Genomic DNA, 16,758 nt, shown 5'->3' on the forward strand with positions numbered 1-16,758 from the left:
TTATAGTCGCTTTCCTTAGCTTCGGAAATCGTTAAAGTCTAATAATATTAATATTTATAATTGCTTCTGTTATTTGTGATTTATATTAAATTTGTGGTAACGAAATTCTAAGGGGAGTAACGTTGATTACCATTTACAATGCAGAGCTGTGCTAGTTATCATGTGTACTACAATGCAAATAGTTGCCTTTGAACTTAATAAGCTTAGTCATTTAATCTATGTCTGTTTATTTGTACCGCGATAACTTTCATAAAAATTAACCCGATTTTTTAGAACCAAGGCGTGTGCTTTCCACCAGGCACAGGGTCGCTCAAAAGTAGGTATACAATATCATAGTGATCAGCTCATTACATTTTATAGCATTTCTTATTATTAACCATCAGGTAGATCTAGTTTCTTTATTATTTTTTCTTAATGTGTTTCTGCTTATATCTTAAGGTTGGAAGAGCCAAAGCAAATAAACCCATAAACTAGAATAATATACTTGATCAATGCAGGGGTTTGTATCTACTTTTAGCCATCCTGTATAATATTGTTTGCTTAGTATTCAAATCACTTGAGAGTAAATAAGATAAAATGAGGTTAAAATAAGCTAAGTATAAAAACTTTTAAAATTAACGAAATGAGAAAGCATAACAATTTTTCGTTATAAATTCTTTTTAAAGTTATTCGATGTAAATAATGTGCATTTTCTTGGGACTCTCTCTTCATTTCAAAGTACCTTAAACTAATTTCGAATAAGAACAAAATCATTAATCTACATTCACCTCAAATTTAGAACTCTCCTCTTTTGGGTAAGAAAAACAGCTTTTTCCAATAACTTTCGTGGAAAACTTATTTTTTTTGTGTGTTGCAATTTGTTTCAGGCTTCCTAATTATTACTAGTATTTTAGTGTAGTTACACAGAGAAAAATCCGTTCTCCGGACAGCGGTATATTGTACAAATATACGGTATCCTCTTGCTTACTATAGAAATAAGTACGAAGCATACACAGTAAAAAATGGTTGTGTTAATTCAACTCAATTCTAACACAGGGCAGTGGTTCCAACGTGACCACCACTATGCGGGATTGGTTCAACACATACAGTGCGGTGTTGGCGTTTAACACAGGGGTGTGTGACGTCTTTAACACATAACCGGTGTTGAGCCGTACCGTAAGCGTAAATGAACCACAAAATTACTCCCCCATAATATGTTAAATCGCCTATATGCTTAATGTGTTTACATCATGCTGGGTCTAAAAGAACACTTTAGACAAGTAAAAAAAAAAAAAAAAAAAAAAAAAGGTACTCCAATGGCGGTAGGACACGAACCACCAACCTTTCAACTACTAGCAGCGCATTCTTCCGACTTGGCCACGGAGATGATGAAGAAAACGTCGCTTGTAGGGGGATAAATTGTTGAGATCTTTTGAATTTGGCTAATCAGAGTGCTCCTTTAAGCTGCGTATATTCGACGATAACCGTTCGGGATAAGATAAAATGTGCTCGCCATGTAGACATAATTTTATAACAAAATGACGACTGTCTATTTATTTTATTTTATAGTTCTTCCATATTCACTTTCAAATGATAGGCGCCAGTTGCCATCTAATAAAGTTGATGCGTTTGTTGCTTCTAGTACACAATCGCTTAGAAAAAGAAGCAATAAATGCATCAAATGTGGGAGATGAATTTAGAACACCTGAATGGCACATGCCTAACACATCTTGTGCTGTTAAGCTTTCTTCAGAAACATTATGTAAAACAATTGGAAACACATCGCGCCTTTTGCATTTTGAAATTTTGCGTATACCTGGATTTGTTTAAGTATTTCTTTCTACTGTGTTTGTCTTTACCTTCAATTCATAAGCCTTTATAATTAGATGCCCAACATATTTGGCAATCAAGCAGAAAACAACACTGAAGATTCTGCATTTGTGTTAATTTAACAAACAAGTTGTGTGTCATTTCAACTACCGGCATTTGACACAGAAATCCAAATGGAGAGTGAGTTGTTCTAACCACTTGTTTGTGTTATATTTTAACAGAATCGTGTTAACACATAGGCATGTCGTTGAAATAACACAACGATTTTTTACAGTGTACGTTATCCGTATGCTACATAGGCATTGCCCTTAGGTGTTACATCATGCCTTTGCAGGATGTCTGACATCTAACAGTTTTCCGTATATCACATGCAAATATTTATGTTACCTTCGTCAGCTATAAGTTATATACGTCTATTTGTATGTGAGATCCTGACCGCCTACATTGTTTCATACGGAAAGTACGTATAGATGGAACACTTATACAGAAAGTATTATAAAACATGTGTTTTCAGTTGTACGTTTGCTGTACGTTAAGTCCAAAAACTACAGGAATTACGCATGTAACCTACCTTTCTAAGTACGCCACTTACATTTTTTTTCTCAGTGTATTAACTAATGAGAGGATGATTATTATTTCGTTTTTACTAGTCCAAAAAGTGAGGTTCGTTCCACAAAGTATACGAATTCTGTACTGAAAGCGGAAATAGTAGATAGGTAAATGAATTATGTGTCCAATAAAGGGATTAGATCAGAGATGGAACCAGTACTTTGAACGCTGAACCCAAGTAATATAAACTGCATCCCGTAATTTATTACAGCTTTTATTCACTATGCCACTGAGCGTTGAAAACTGGAAACTTAGATTCTCTACTTCCGATTTCAATTTAGCATAAGTTCCCAATTTGTGCGTCGTTCTTCAACTTGTGTTTCAAATACGTTGCGGCCGAAAACTAGCAGCCATAACCTCGCCAGACATAATCTCGCCCAGGGGCGGATCCAAGACGGACTTCTGGGGGGGCGGTGGGTTGGAATACAGCTACGTAGAGCTACTTTTAAGGGGTCCAAACACTGGAATGGGTTTTATTTATATATATAAAATAAGAAAGTTTTCTCTTCTGGGTGGGGGGGATCGCCCCGATCTCCCCCTGGATCTCGCCTAGAACAAAACTTCGTCGATCTAATTTTTACTAGACGAATTCTCGCTATAGCGATTTCCGCTACTGTAGCATGTTTAAAATATTGTTAGATCTGTATATGGTGCTCTATTACAAATAACTGCTGTAGTGAATACTTCATTTATAAACATTTTTCAAAAACTGTCGATTTCTCATACGGAACATACTTTTGTCGTGGAATATATATATATATATATATATATATATATATATATATATATATATATATATATATATATAGACAGATCTGTCTATTTCCCGGACACTCAGAAAACTGCTACTGCAATTTAAAATAAATGTCTTAGCAAGGTAGACAATAAATTCGTTTCAAATGGTTTCTTCATGATGATGAAATATAAACAATGTCGATTTGAACGTGGAGAAGAAACTACATAAATTATCCCTTTCCACTTTAGAAAATGCGATATTCACGAAAACATTGGCATACATACTTTCGGTTATTTTTAATGAGCAGTTGATAATGAGAATTTCATCTTATTAATCCATATTCGTGAGATACATAATTCTTGTCTTTAATATTGAATCTCTTGTACCGACTACTAAATACCAAATTACTAAATAAGAAAGAAACTAAGGGGTAGTGCACAAAACAAATGAAAGTAAACACGCATTTACAATTTAATTATTAGTTTGTATAGATATTGAAGAATGCAGTACAGTAATTTGTGAACCATATAATAATTATAAGTCAATATATAGTATCATATTTCAAGAATTATTAACACGATTTCTTCATTTCTGAAGACAGAGACATTCGTTGAACAAAATCCTGAGTGCTTTTGCTTCTCACAAGAATTGCAGAAATTCTAGTAGTCCTTAGATCCTGAGTTGACGCAATGAAAAATCACATTTCTGCTTTTCAACACATTATCGAAACAGACGTTTATGCTAAAAATTATAAAGCATCTCCCCCTCTGTAGATAATATTTTGGTATATATGTATATCTTACATAAAATAAAAGTATCATAGACTTTTGATAGCTTTCTATATGGGTGCATAGTAGCTCAGTGGTAGTGCTTACCTATAGAGCGTAGGATCCCTAGTTCGATGCCCAGCAAAGAAAAATTGAAGTGGACAACATCGTGTCCGTGAAATTTCTCAGGATATTATCGTTTCCTGCAACATTCTCATTCCATCAATTATTCCATTGTCATTCACTTGCCTAAATCACCCATTTTCTTTAGCGTGACGGGCATAATTGTGAGACGTTGAACTGAAAGATTTAACTTTCCATATGGAACTGTATAATGCGTTGGCCACAATGCATTTGGGACTACTTAGCAATGCTGCTTGTTTTGACTTTTGACTCTTAGGCCCTATTACATGTTAACCTACATTTTGGTGGATTCCAAAGTTCGCTTTCCAGAACGTGTGAAATCCATAAGCACTGTTTAGCCTCATGTGTGTGTAGTTTTCCTTTCGCACACTCATATTATATATATATTTATCACTTCATCGCTTCATCGGTACTGCTGGTATTCAACATGGTGTTGGCCCACCCTTAGCCTTGATTACAGCTTCCACTCTCGCAGACATACTTTCAGTAAGGTGCTGGCAGGTTTCTTGGGTAATCACAGCCCATTGTTCACGGAGGGCTGAACTGAGAAGTATCGATGTAGGTCAGTGAGGCTTGGCACGAAGTTGGCGTTCCAAAACATCCCAAAGGTGTTCTATAGGATTTAAGTCAGGACTTTGTAGAGGCCAGTCTATTACAGGGATGTTATGGTCGTGTAACCACTCCGCCATAGGCCGTGCAGTATGAACAGGTGCTCGATCGTGTTGAAAGGTGCAATCACCATCACCGAATTGCTCTTCAACAGTGGGAAGCAAGAAGGTGCTTAAAACATCAATGTAAGATTGCGCTGTGAGAGTGCCAAGCAAAATAACAAGGGGTGCAAGCCCCCTCCAAGAAAAACACGACCACACCGTAACACCATCACCTTCGAAAACTACTGTTGGCACTACACACGCTGACAGATGACGTTCACCGGGCATTCACCATACACACACCCTGCCATCGCATCGCCACATTGTATACCGTGATTCGTTACTCGACACAACGTTTTTCCACTGTTCAATCGCCCAATGTTTACGCTTCTTACACCAGGTGAGGCGTCGTTTGGCATTTACTTGCGTGCTGTGTGGCTTCTGAGCAGCCGATCGACCATGAAATCCAACTTTCCTCACCTCACGCCTAACTGTCATAGTACTTGGAGTGGATCCTGATGCAGTTTTGAATTGCTGTGTTATGATTTAGATAGATGTCAGCCTATTACACTTTACGAACCTCTTCAACGGTCGGCGGTCTCTGTCAGTCAACAGAGAAGGTCAGCCTGCACGCTTTTCTGCTGTACGTGTCCCTTCACGTTTCCACTTCACTATCACATCAGATACAGTGGACCTAGGGATGTTTAGGAGTGTGGAAATATCGCGTATAGACTTCTGACACAAGTGACACCCAATCACCTGACCGTTCGAAGACCGTGAGTTTCGCGGAGGGCCCCATTCCGCTTTCTCACGATGTCTAATGACTACTGAGGTCGCTGATAAGGAGCACCTGGCAGTAGGTGGCAGCACAATGCACCTAATATGAAAAACGCATGTTTCTGGGGGTGTTTGGATACTTTTGATTACATAGTGTATGTACAATGAATGATTGTGTGGATGGAAAGTAAGGAATACAATTTTCTTTTGCGTATCTATTGTTTGCTGGAGAAGTATTGCGGAAAAATAAGGCATTACAGATTTAAGCCATTTATGCTCAAACATAAAGAACATAAAAATACAAATCTTTGGCTGCACATTTGAGAACTGTTTTAAAATTCACACTTTTTCAAAAAGTAAATATAGTTTCGCAGTTGGACAGTTCTTATAATATAAAACTTGAAGACGACATTGAAAACATTAGATAGAACAGATGAGTGCTGAATATGACCATAAACTATGTTCAATTTTGAGGCCTTTTAAACTAGCTTAAAGGGGACACAACTAAACGGACTCGACTCCTAACCCAGGAGTATTTAGAAGATTAATAAATTTTAGCTCAGAATTAGACGTTGCTTCAAGAAAATCTACAGAGCTTAAAGGGACATCCAAAACCATCTAGAATGAGCTGCTACAGATAATGCTTTAGGTTTGTCAGAAAGAAATACCATACGAAATTAACGAACCTTATTTCCCGTCTATTATAGCCGATGAAATAAGTGATCTCCAGTATATTTCAAATGTACTCGTACTTCATATGATGTTATTGTTTTTCGGTACGTAATTGAATGCAGAGATTTCTTTATATATATCTGCCACGAGCTGCTTTCGGCCTACGCTGTAGATAAATTTCGATCACTGTCAGGAATGTGGTTTTGCTAGAATTAATTGTACGGTTTAATCTAGGAAAACCATTTAATTAGACTGCAAAGCTTATGAAATTGATACTAACTATACCTATGACGTCAACAGAAAGAGAAAGTGTTTTTGCTCACTGAATAGAATTAAAACATTTTAAAAGAATTCGATGTTTCAAGAAAGTATACCAGTATTGGCATTCATCGAAAAAGACCAGATAATGAGAAAACCAGACTTTAATAGAAAATTTGTTGCAATCAAAAGCAAGAGAATATAGTTCCTATTAACATAAGAGGAGAAATTGGATTCTAATTTTAGTTTTTTTTTTTTGACATCATTGTATTTATTTTCACATATCACATACTATGTGCGTCTAAATTTATGTTGATTAGTTAATGAATCCAGTTTCTATCTTCTGTCTTCGATTGTCCGTACTCCAACACCCGAGACCAGTATTCACCGGCCACCACTGGTGTTGGATATGAAATTTCACTGTTAGTTTTCTTGGCTTGTAGGTATGTTTAACTTAAATGCGTTTTCGTGATAATCCAGACTTTCGATATACGAGTACCAATCTCCTAGATTTTCATAAATAACTAAAAAATGATCCTAAATATATCCCATTAAGTACAGGTAACAACAGCTAACGTTTATAATTGTTCATTTCGAGAACATGCTGGCCCTAATTGATATCACATGACTAAGTTTGCATTTCAAAAATTATCACAGATTTCAAAATGGTGGTGGAGGTTGTAATCTACTCTGCCCATTCTTATTTTACAAATATGTGAAAATACCACCGTTTGCGTTGTCTATCTTTCAATATTTTGACGATTCAACAGTTTATTTGATGTATTTCAATAATATATCATAGACCTTCTCCCACCACTTCCCCTCCGTTTCTTATAGTGCTTAGCCGCTTTGCGCATACACATATTTTCAGTTCCTCTATCAGGTGCACTATGTCTCATCCCGCAACTCGATTCATTCATTTGGACCCTTTACTTGTAAATGCAGTACATATGTATGTATGTATGCTCCGTACTGATTTCTGTAGTAAGCATGAGGATTCCGTATATTTGTACAATATACCGCTGTCCGGAGAACGGACTTTTCTCACTGCAGGTTCGGATCCCTTGGCGGTTTTTTTTTTTTTTTTTGGTTGAATTTTCTGAAAACACCTTATCATTTAGATAATTTTTCACAAGAATATGTTTAATTAATAACTACAGCATACCATCATTTAGTTTTAGGATTCGAGTGAGAAAGTCCGTATTATGGTGGCTCATACCTTTTTTCTTTTCTTTGACGAGCAGTGTTTAAAATAGCCCCAGGTTAATTTGGAGTCAACTGTGTTGTTTTTTGTTTCTTTCTATCAAAATTTCCCGGAGGGTTGCTCAAAAATTCCGTTTTCAACATAAGATTTCCCTCATTTTAGTTCAATATATATATATATATATATATATATATATATATATATATATATATATATATATATATATATGTGTGTGTGTGTATGTGTGTTTAAAGAGAGCGTTATTGCGTATCTATGGAGAGCATTATATTGTGCTCATATCTCCACAACATACGTTTGAGCTTTCGATCTTCTGCTATTACTTCAATGTTATCTAGTAAGATGGCATCCTCAAACGAGGCCCCGTAAGGCTTGTGAAAAAAACAGGTTTGCTTCGTTGTGTATGGGATTCTGGAAAGAATGCAATCGTCTTTCGTCATATTGGCGCAGTGCTTGGTAGGGTAACTTTGTTGAAAAAGATAATTTTCCCTACATTTTATCTTATATTCGTAAAATCTCCGTTTTTAAAACAATCTTTCCTAAGTCTCCCTACGCCGCGAGAAATTTCCCTAAAGAAGCATCCTTGTTGATTAGTTGATGTATACAGTTACAGAAAACGGTAGAAAATATTTTGTAATGTAGAACGTTAGAATTGTACGTGGTGACAATTGCAGAAACCAAGTTTCATATGCACCATTCCAGCTATAAGAGAAAATGAGATTACGTGGAAACATTCTGCTTAAACTTTAATTTTTTTGAGAAGCATTATATCCTCCTATAGGAAAGTCTTATGTAACGAGAATCTTATCATAATCTGATCTTGGACATGAGCGTTGCAAAACGAAAGTCTAGGGAAACATCAGTGTGTAGTTTTAAGTGATTTGTATTGTCTGTCTAAAAAAAAAAAAAAAAAATGACTTTGCACAGTGGGCTCAAATGGAATAAACTATACATAATATTATTCATTGATAATTGCCGCATTGACTGAAACTTTCTGCGCTCCTTTTGCGAAATGACAATGACTTGATGGTAAGAGCTAAATACATGATTTTTGACGACACTCGATTCAAATAAGTGCAATTTCGTCAATAACTCTTTGACGAAGGTCATTAAAAGTGGTTGGCTCGGCAGAAGCGGATAAAGGGGGCGATCGGGGCAATCGGCCCCCTCCCCCAGAAGACAAAACTTTCTTATTTTATACATAATTAAAGCCCATCCCAGAGTTTCGAGCTCTTAAAAGTAGCTCTAAGTAACAATATTACAACCCACTGCTTGCCCCAAAAGTCCGTCCTGGGTCCTGCCCCTTGTGTTCGGAAATAGCCGCACATTTGCACTCTAGTGTCGTTCTGCACCAATTTACTGAGACCATGTTAGAGCTTAATTGTCTCCTACAGTCCCTAGTTGCTAGACCAATTTTATTCCATAACGTATTCTTATATTTTCAGAAGTCAAATTGTCATTGATGAAAAACGGGCCAATTATTATATTGTTCAGCACTCTCGCCAAGATATTGAACTTCACTTAAAAAAGAAATAGCATTATGTCGATCATCAACGATTCGATGATTTTGAATGATTCGTGACGTGAATCAAATGAAAAATGATTGTCTCAACAAATGAGTCGATTATTCTTATAAATCTTTTGTACTTTTTCATTCAATTTCTTGTCCTGATCGAAATGAATTTTGTATCACAAATTGCCAGCTTGTGTTAGAGAATTGGTATTCCTGCAGATGCACTTGCAGTTCACGAGGACTGAAAAAAAAATCCAAAACATAAACTCATTCTTTTCTTGCTGCTTCCGGTAAAATTTTCAGTAAAATTTGAATTCAGGGTCCATTTCAGTGAATAAGAAAGCAGCCTACATGCTTAACGTGGATTCTAACCGCAGGAGTTCCTACTAAGAATGGAACTTGGGATTCCCGCACTGGAATTACGGTACTCAGCAATGAAAATCTTGCAAAAAGATTAAGTCAAAATTACTAACAAACTCTTCCGTTGTGTGCTTATGCATTCAGAAAAACACGTTTCGTTCGACTACGTGCTGCTTGTGTTCAACCCAACTCACTTTCCTCCTCCTCATCTTCTTCTCTAAGACATACGGAAAGAAATAGGAACGATGTTTACAAACTTCATAAGCCCTAAAACTGTCCCTTCCATTTGGTTGTTCTGAAATGACTTTTTGAGCCTGAATAAAAAATATCACAAGACGTTCCCATAGATTTATTAACCCCTTTATTTCGATTCGTTTCCTTCTCCAAAGACTGTATATGAAGATGGGAAAATACGCTTTGTGAAATCCATGAAAATTGTACAGTAATAATGAAAATCTTCTGCTAAACTTCATCATGATATGACGAAGAAAAATGAATTAAATTACAGTTGTACGATTAAATATCAAAGTTTAAACATTACAAATTAAAGAAAATCATGTAAAAACAATTCTCATATTTTAAAATAATTTCAACTTAAACTATCTGCGACTGCATTTAATTCAATTGGTTTGTTGCTAAAAGCATCCAAATCTTTCTGAATTTTGAAGACTGGCAATGTAGTTATTTATTTCCTATACCTGTACTTCAAAAATTCGTTTACTGTCATGAATCATCGCACAAAGAAACAATTCCAACTTTGCACTCAAGTGATATCGAAGACGTAGCTTGTAATGGATAGTAGATGACACAAGAAATCAAATGAAAATTCATTTCAAAAAGGAAAACGAGATATGATGGTTGTGTAAATCAATTCTCTTTTGTTTCGTTTTATATGTATTTCTTTATTGATTATTTAATTATTTATTTTCTCTGGCAATTATTTTAGCTAATCAGAGAAAAATGTCATTCGTTTTCTAGCGATTGTTGTCAAAGATTCATATTTTTAAGATTTATAATCTGTTTTGATCGGGAACTCGATTAAGTTGCACTTCTTTATAAACAAGTTACCTGCTTCCATATTATGTTCATGGTACAAATAGCGTGTTGGAAACAGTCATACTATTCCTCTTTGGTATTTCCTATCATTACTTCTGTTCTAAAAATTGTACTTATTAAACATATTTTATTGTTTGTCGTTTGCGCAATATGTATGCATTACTGCTGTTCAAAAAAATGTACTTATTAAACATATTTTATTTTTTGTCGTTTGCGCAATATGTATGCATTACTACTGTTCAAAAAATTGTATTTATTAAACATATTTTATTGTTTGTCGTTTGCTCATTATGTAGGCTACATTTCCTGATAATTTGTGTTCATATAACAACAATTTGTATTTCTTAACGTCACATAGGTCCATAGGCTTCTCATACATTCTGATTTGAAATAACTAATTATTGCAAAGTCTTTCTTAATTCAGAAAGATTGCTGGATGCTTATCCCAACACTATTCATGAACTGACAAAACACAACTCTTAAAAAATGTAATAAATTTAGAAAACATGAGCCATGGGAACAATTGCAAAGTGCCAGTTGGAATCTTAAATCATGCGGTGAAAATTAGGAATGTTGCAAATTCGAAAGTTCGAATAATGAACGTTTTGTACTTATTAGAAGCAGTCCTAAACTCATACTGGTTAACTATAGAACAAAAATAAGCATACCATTGGCTTTTTGGGAAAATTCCTATTAAAATGAGGTATTACGTACTATGGTTTTCATTTTTCAAAACTTCACTTTAATTCAAAACGGCGGATATCAAGATGGCTGCGGTCAAGGTTACGCTTACCGGACCACTTCTCTCTAGGTATAATATATATTACCGAAGCTTTTATCCACTTATTATCATTAATAAGCCGATTAGAAACGGAGATAAGGGACTTACGCACATAATAAATATAAACAATTAATATGCTTGTACCTTTTCCACAAGTGGGTATATCTTAAAACAAATTTGACCATTGTCTTACTGATTAAATTCTAACATGAAATTATATATCATATTTTCCTATTCCCATTTAAAAGACTTGACCTTAATTCAAAATGGTGGATTTCAAGATGGCTGCCGTCAAAATCATACCTACCATACGGCTTTCTCCTATACTTTGTATGTATCTTCATTGTTGTTCTTTTATTAACACTTCATTTACAAAGGGCAGTAAGAGACTTCTGCAGTAATCTATAATAACCACATCACAACCATTAAAAATTATTAAAAAAATAAAAAATGCACCATGGAAAAAAATTCTATCATCACAAATAATTCATACATGCCCTCTAGTAAAAAAAAAAAATATATTGAAATCAAATCCAGACACTTGGGTGATGTCCCTTCTAAGAAAATACATTGAAGAAAGAAAGAGAAATTTTAAAAATTATAGCTAAAAAAAAGAAAGATTAAACTTTATAAATAATAATAATAAAAAAGATGTTTCTTATTTTCGAAAATAAGAAATAAAGAAAATATTCTGTAGCAAAAAGATACTAAATTTTAAGCAGCCACTTTCCATTTACAACGATATTGTATATTTATTTTGTAATTTCTTCTATTTTTATATCTTGGTTTTGGGCAACGGTGCATAAAAATACACAATCTGTCGTGTAGAAGAAGAAGAAAAGAATATGTTGTTGATTCTAAATAGAAAGAAATAACATTTAATATTAGTAGCTGTAGATATATGTTGATTTTATGTGTATAATCGTTGCATTTAATTATTTTAACAGCAGATAGTTGATTGTATAAAACGTTGTTATGGCAACCGAAAAAGAGAAGAATATTTAATGGAGTTCTAGAGAATAAAGGTAATAGTGATATAGTTTGTCGTGCTTGATTTAATGTGAATGAATCATTTTGACATATTTTAAAATTTACACGGACTGTGGGCTGAAATGTAACGTAAAATATATGTATAATATAAATTGATCGTTATATTTTAAATGATTGCTCCTGTATATGTTACATTTTAGATGATGTTATCTCGCCCAGGACGTTACATTTTAGATGGTGGTTTACCGACCAGGAGTATTGAGATTAGTTTGAAGTGATGTAAAGCTGTCTCAGCATAGAGTTCAACACGGAGTATAGTTTGCTCAGAAGTGGGAAAAGAATCTATAGAAACATAAAAATGAGTGTCTCTGGAAATGAAAATATGAATGAGGAAGGTGGTGATGTAGAGCTACCAGGTATGAACTCTTCAACGAACATGGCTGATCTTATAAGACAGCCTGGTCATAAAGTATCAGAGCAACAGCAAAAAAGGAAAGTCAGCTAGAGCAAATGTCCCACCAAATATAACAGCAACAGCAAAGAATGGATACTCAGTTAGAGCAAATGTCCCATCAAATAACTCAATCCATAACATATCAACTAACGCAACAAATGGACATTAAATTTGAACAAAAATTTCAGCAAATGGACACTCGATTTAAAAAAATAGATACTAGATTTGAACAAATTACACAGGTTATGGCTCAGCGAATGGATAATAAATTAGATCAGATAACATAGCAAATCAACACCAAATTTACAATCGTACAAAGTGCAGTAGATGTGGTTGAAACACAGGTGAATAAGCATACCAATCAGATACGGGAATTAAAAGAGGAAGTAAATGCGATAAAAGACAAATTTAGTACGGCAAATGGTGATTGAGTTCCGGCTGTCAATATTGAACCCATACCTTATGAATCCAGGAGTAGCGGAGGATTGTAATTCATCTGAAGGGTATTCCGAAAAGGACGATAGTGAAGCTAGTCTAGAGAGAGATGGTAGAAGAAATCACTCATCGCACTGTCGGAAAATTATCCACGTAAATTCCAAACATCGTAAGCATACTGGTAAAAATAATAATTTTCGATTTAATAAAATTAGATCCCTGACAAAATTTAGTGGAAGATTAGATGACATCTCGACCAGCACTTTCCTAGAAAAAGTCGAGGAAGAGTGTCATTTAATGAGAGTTGATAAATATGAATCGTTGAAAATTTCAGCTCATATTTTATTACCTCCGTGTTCCGTAGGGTTCAAAGCAATGCGAAGCAATTTACGTAATTATCTAGATTTAAAAAAATGCTTTACCTTCTAATTTCGAGAACGATTTTATGTTGGCAAATCGAGACGCCTTGGTTCGAAACAGACGGTTTGATCTTACAGTTGATAAGAATCTAACTGATTTTGTAATATCCGTATATAATGAATTGACGTTAATTAATCCATAGCAACAGGGATCAAGAATAATAGCATCAATTCGAATCTTGTTACCTTTTAAAATGCAGAAAATGTTGATTTCTGTTCAATGCGTTAATTTCAATCACCTGATTGAGATAGTGCCGAATTTTGAAAGTTAATCTAGGTTGCAGGATAATAATAATCGTAACCAAAACAATACTAATCATAATCAAATTACTTATGTACCGGTTCGTAATCTTAGAGTCAGGGAAGAAAGAGATTTTAATGCGAGAAGTAATAAAAGATTGATAGGTAACGATAATAGAACTGAACCTAATTTTACCGTTATTAGAACTGAATCTAATTTCAGAGGAAACAGGAATAGTAACTATACAACATTTAGAAATCAGGCAAACAGTACACCTAATTTTTCTCGAAATAGATTTCGTAACTATTTCACAGGTGGCAGAAGGTATCAAAATAGAAATCAAAGAGCTGGAAAATATCTAATATACAGAACGGTACTCAAGATTGTGGTGTACAATGCAACTTAACCGAACCCTTTGGCAATGTAACTTAAGCTAACGTTGTGGCGTCCGAGAAAGTATATTCAATTGATTTTTGTTTTATTTCACTTTGAATACAACTATAATTTTATTTGTCATTCGCACTTTGTTCGAATTTTATAGAAAGGATAAAAATGGTGGATACTAGATTTCACTACGTTGTGATATGAACACGAATATCGTTTACTAAATGTTATGATAGATATTCTTGAATAAACAAAACACATTATACGGTATTCTAACTCACATAAATTTTGCTGATTTTTAATACAATAATTTCTTTATTTGTATTGTTTCTGATAATGATATTGATCAAGTTTTGTTTTATTTCACTTTAAATATTGTTATAATTTCTTTGTAATTTGTACCTCTTCTGAATTCTATGTTACTTACATTTGTGCATTAATACAAATATTGTTTATCAAAGCTATGTTAATTATGCCCAACGGAAGAAATAAGTTATATAGTATGTCAGCATATACTGAGTTGATTTGTCAATAAGATCCCATAATATTGATTTAAAGAATCTATTTTAGGACCTAAATAATTTGTAAATTGATCATATTCTTTGAATTAGTCCTCTTCGACGATAATTTTAAACAATTAAAATGGAATTAATTGTTAAATGAATATAAGAATGAGATAAAATGAAATTAATATATATGTAATTTATATATATATATATATATATATTGTAATTTATATATACGAGTAATATTCGGAAAGTAATGTTAACACATATGTAAAATTATGTAACGGTCCAGCATTCTTTCTCAAATTGTAACAAATTTAAGAAGTCCTCGTCAGGGGACATATATACAACGATATTGTATATCTATTTTAAATTTCTTCTGTTTTTGTATCTTGGTTTTGGGCAACGGTGCACAAAAATACACAATCGTCATGTAGAAGAAAAAGAAGAAGAAAATAATATACAGGGTGTATCACATCACCCGTCCGAGGCATTTTCTTGGCTCGTAGTGTACGTAGACATTTCAAACAACAATTGAATCACCAAATCGTATGTGGAGAATTAAATGGAGATACTTTTATATCCAGTGGCGTAGCGTGAATACTACTACGGGGGGACAACTCCGAAATTTCAAATGGAAAGTGGTATCAGTTTCAATTTCTTTGGAAGCACTATTGATAAAGAAACAACTTTTACAGGAAACATTTTTCGTTAAATTCCACGGTTGGCAATCAAGTGTCATACTTCGTTGACGTATGGTACTGTTGAAAGCATTCAGTATCAAATATTACGATATATCTCGTGCGCATATGAACAAACGAGAACAATATAGCAAGACAATACCTAGTTTAAATTCTGGGGTCAGAAGCAACTTAAAACAAAAACAGAAAAAACACTCTTTGGTTTTAAGTAAAACTACGTATGAAACAATTCTGGAGGTAAAGTCCCAACAATAAGACATCAAAAAAAAAAAAAAAATCAAACACATTGCATTTCGGAACTCATTGCACAATTAATTGTTCAAGAAGAGTACAAGTAAATAAACTGAAAATAACAAATAAAATAAATAAAGTGAACTGCAAGTTATGAGCATTCCTATCAACATATCGCACTTGAACCTAAAGAAAACTCTTAATAAATGTTGAATGTATCGTCTAGCAACTGTGATACATATGCGAATGCGTACCAGGATATATTGATTGCTCTTAACACTTCATTTGCACTTAGTCCACGGAACACATTACGGATCGTCTCTATCATGTCGTCAGTGGTAGTAGCATGCCCTCGGTAAACCAGCTTCTTGACACGTCCCCAAAAGATCTTCGGATTCATCTGTTTGGGAATAAACGATCAACAGTTCGCCTAGCAACTCTCACAAAATGAGGAGGGCAACCGTCTTGTTGCAGCCACATCATTTTACAAGTTGTTAGTGGGTCATGTTGCAAGAACTCACCACGAAAATCCCACAAAAAAGTTGCGTACCCTACCCCTGTTAATGTACTTTCGAAGAAATGGGGACCAATATTATTTTGTCTCCCACTATACCACACCAGACATTTAGACTCCAGATATGTTGGTTGTCAACTTCACGTAGCCAGTGAGGATTCTGGAGCAGTAGTAAGCGTTGTGTATGTTAACATTTCCATTACTCCTAAAGGTCGCTTTATCTGTCCATAAAATATTCTATTGGCAACATGGCTTACTGACGCTTATCCACTGATAAACCCCAGACGGTTATGAAAATCTTGTTAGCGAAGTTCCTGATGTAGATAAACATGGTAAAAATAGAACGCATTATTGTGCAGAATCCTCCAAAAAAGTCATGTGGCTAATAGCAGCGTCCCTGATTAATCGTCTTGTTGAGATTTGCTGATCCATATGGACTTCGACAAGGATGCAGGGAGAAAGTTTATCCTTAACACGGCACCTTATCTGCTGACATTTGGTATGATGAGCTCGAGTCCTCTGCACACGA

The sequence above is a fragment of the Thermobia domestica genome, chromosome 11 (genome assembly GCF_964235325.1).
Source record: "Thermobia domestica chromosome 11, izTheDome1.hap1.1, whole genome shotgun sequence".
NCBI lineage: Eukaryota > Metazoa > Arthropoda > Insecta > Zygentoma > Lepismatidae > Thermobia > Thermobia domestica.